This window comes from Ursus maritimus, unplaced genomic scaffold (assembly GCF_017311325.1).
Source record: "Ursus maritimus isolate PB19 unplaced genomic scaffold, ASM1731132v1 scaffold_2, whole genome shotgun sequence".
Classification (NCBI taxonomy): Eukaryota; Metazoa; Chordata; class Mammalia; order Carnivora; family Ursidae; genus Ursus; species Ursus maritimus.
Window position 1 is genome coordinate 9,633,682 of NW_024424452.1, and position 3,991 is coordinate 9,637,672.

Consider the following 3,991-nt stretch of genomic DNA (forward strand, 5'->3'; position numbering starts at 1 on the left):
TAAACCTTTCTCTGTCCTTGCAAGACCCAGTATAAATTAATTGTGTGAATTCAACTAAACTTGTAAAGTCAGCAGGTGGGGTAGAGGGACAGCCATTCATTAAGACCAGTCGGATCAGCAAGATTCGCAACTGGGTCTCTCTTCTAGAGCCAGCACAGTTCTTTCCGACGTGCCTAATAAGGAAATGCTGAGCATTTGGACTGGGGCTCCCCTGCCCCCTCCCTTGTGGTGAGCTACTGCTCTGGGATGAATCCCGGCGAAACCTGGGAGCCACCAGTCCCCCGGCACTTGGCTCCCCCTGGGCTGGCCTTCCGGCTCCCTGCAGTGCTGAGGCGGGAGGTGCCCTCTCCTGGGGTCTGCCCCTGACCCCTGCAGCCTACCCCGCAGCTTTGTTCCAGTCCTCGTGTAAGCATACCCAGTCCTTCCTACAGCATCCGCTCTGCCCTTGGATCCTGTCCACCCTGTGTCCTCCCTCTGCACCCTCCCTGACCCTCATCTTCCTTCCTGGCCACCCTTCTTCAAGGGCGTTGTCTACACTGGCTTTCTCCACTCTCACGCCCCCATTATTCCCCTGCCCACTGCCTTCCCGCCATCTCACCCCGACCTACTGGGCAGTCCAATCCAGTGGGCATTTCCCTCTCTACCTTTTCCCTGAATTTCCCAGATGGAAGCTCTTGATTTCCTCCCAAATCCTTGGGCAGCCCTTTGGTTTCACTCTTATTACTACCATCCTCCTCTCCCCCTTCAAAAAACATTCAGAGCATTTCTCCAATGAGTTCCCACGATCAACAGCCACACAAGTGACCCAACCAGACCACAGGCCTTGTAAGAGGCACCTGGCCTATGTCCCCACCTTCTGGCACCTCCCTTCCTGGCAGGGTCAGCTCAAACAGCAGAAACCAAGTCCTCCTGGGGCAGGCTGGGCGCTGCCTCTGTGCCTGGGGAAGAAGGGCAGGGTGGTGCTATAGGGACCAGGGTGCTGAGAGGCCCCCCAGGCGACTCCTGTTCCCCCCTCCCTGGGGATTCCTTCAACCTGGGTACTGGAGTGGTAGCCTTAGAACCATGATTTTCTCTAGAGGCCATGAACACCTTGCTGATCGTTTCCAGATCTGCTCCAGGCCTCATGATCTCTTTTTTAAAAGATTTTATTCATCTATTTAGAGCACAAGCGCACAAGGAAAGTGGCGGAGAGAGAGAGGCAGGCCCCCTGCTGAGCAGGGAGCCCGATGTGGGGCTCGACCCCGGGACCACAGCCCCGAGCCAAAGGCAGGTGCCCAACTGACCCAGGTGTCACCCAGGTGTCCCAGGCCTCATGATTCTAACCTGGAATCACCTGGGATCAGACGTCCCTCAGTCCCTCCAGGTTCAGGAGGGCCTAGACCAAAACCACCACCTCACCCCACACCTGCTCTGCCATGCCACGTGTCCACAGCCAGCAAGGGCACCCACCCAGCTGCCCTCTCATCCTTGGCCTCTGGTGTGGCTGCGCAGCCCTGCCGTCTAAAGCGCCTCTCTGCTGTCTTCACTCCTTAGCCTTCACCGACCTCCTCCACCTCCATTCTGGAGGCTTCTCTCCTGCCCTTGGCTTGGCCTGCACCCCCACCACACGCACGTACACACGTGTGCGGTGCACACAGCACCCTGGAGTGGTGGGAGCGCCCCACTGCCCACTCCCCGTTCGCGGCTTTTCCCGGCTTACCCTCGGAGGAGGCTTGCTGGAAGCGTTAGCAGGGGGTGGCCTGGCATGGATGTTTCAGGAAGATCACTGGGCAGTGAAGCCTTTTGGGAAGACTGTGTGAATGTATTAAAAGTTGAAGAATACACGCTCTTCAACCCAGCAGCCCCCGCTTGTAGAGCTCTGTCCTTCAAAAGCACTTACACTTGTGGACTAAAAGCGTGTTTGTTGCACCCGTGTTAAGGCCGTGGCCGAACTGGGAGCAACTGTGAGTCCTTCAAGGGGGCGTGGTAGGAGATCACAGCGCCGCTATCCTGGGGACACTCTGTGGCTTTGAGGACAAGACAGAACCTGGAGAATAACACGTGGAGTCTGAATACACTTATGTGTGTCAATAAAGAGACAGTGGCATCTTCTCTCTCTGCCGCGGGGACTCGTGAAGAACAGGGCAGCCAGCTTGCGTATTGCTCATGTCCAAAACACCTTCTGAAAGGGCGCCTCACGTGGGCGACACGTGGCATCGGTGCCTTCCAGGAGGCACCGGCCCCCAGTCACGTGGCGCAGTTTGTTCTCAGGAAACCACTTTCACCTGCCGTGGTTTGGAGGCGTGTGCTCCGCTGCGGGCGCAGGTGCAGAGAACAGAGCTCGTGCCCCCCCCCCGCCCCCGTCCTGGCGTGTCACCGCTCGGCGCCCAGCTCTCCGGTTCCGTTACTCTCCTTTCTCCCCGTGTCCTCCCGCACACACAGCTGCGGGGACCTGCCTCGGGTGTGTCTTTGTCTTGCGTTCGCACAAGGTGTGTGTGTTGGGAGGTGTTACTACGATCCAGCCGTCCCAGGGCTTCGAGCGCTGTGCGGTGTCAGGGTGATGACAGCTGCCGTCGGTGGGGCCGGCCGGGACCCTCACAGCATGGCTTTGTTCATTCTTGGGCCGACTGTGAGGCCAACTTACCAAGGAAGGAAGAAACTGGCTTAGGGAGGTGAGGAAACTACCCGAGAGGGGCGCCTGCATGGTTGAGGGTCCGACTCTTGATTTCATCTCAGGTCATAGTCCTGGGGTTGTGGGATCAAGCCGTGTCGGGCTTCGTGCTGGGGCATAGGGCCTGCTTGAGATTCTCTTTCCTCTCCAAAAAAAAGAAGAAACTAACCAAAAGCCTCCCAACTCTCCCTTGTCAGAGCCTGGGTGTAACTGCCGCCTTTCCTGCCTCAGCACCGCCGTGGGACTGGTCGGGCCAAGGGCCTCTGGCCTCCTCTGGCCTCCTCAGGCCTGCCTCCACACAGCCGCAGTGCTCAGCCCCGGCTCGGCTCCCGGAGTCTTGCTTCCCTTACTCCAACCCTGCCCGCTGATCTGCCAGCACCCACGCCACTCAGCATCTCAGTGGAGACAAGGTCGGGGAGGCCCACAGGAGGAAGGACTTGCCCCAGGCTGTGTGGCTACAGTTGAGCGAGGACTGGTTGACTTTCCACTGGGTTGTCAAGCGCCTCTCCCCTCTGTCTCCACCCACAGCCAGGTGCCGTCTTCAGAAAGGATTTGAGCTCTTTCCCTCTCTCTTTCCCCTCTTGACCAAGGCCAGAAGGCCCTGGCTGACTTTTGCGGAGCCAACCAGGCAGTAGGTGGCGACATAACCCACTGTGTGCCTCCCCGAGCAAGGGGGGGGGGGGGGTGGCAGAGAACCCGTGGCCCACCCCGGCCACAGCAAGTGACCTGTGCTCGCGTGCCACGGCAGCTGCCCTTCGTGGGAGGTGTGGGCCTGTTGAGAAGGGCCCTGGGCTTCCTTCTGCCCCCTGCTCAGCACGGTCGCTCAGTAGAGAATGGTTGGTGCAAGTGCTGGGACCCAGCTCCAGGAGTCGGGCCATGCCTTCCAGCAGGAAAAGGCCCCAAGCACGTCCATGCTAAACACGGAGAGGGCCTGGAATGGTGTCGCTGGGAGGCCACTTGACCTGGAAGAGCCCCTCCAGGCAGAGAGCGGCAGGAGGTCTGCAGAGCGTGGGCAGACCAGACCCCAGACGGCCAGCAGCAGGGAGCCCTGAGGCTCTCCTTCCCCAGGGGAAACCAGCGAAAGTCCTCATCCTTTCCCACCTAAGGGCCAGGCTGGCTGCAGGGAGAGACGGCTCGTTCTCTCCTTCCTCACCTGTTTAAGAAGCTTACCTTGACCTCTTTGGTAAACCAAAAAATGTTCTAACTTTCTTATAAACATGATATTCTTAATTCCCTTCAAACCGAAAGCACAGCTGCGGGTGGAGAGGGACTTCAGCCAGATCCCATCTCCCGCTCCTGCTCCCTTACCAGCTCCCTCCCGTGGAGCTTCCCCTCACTGCT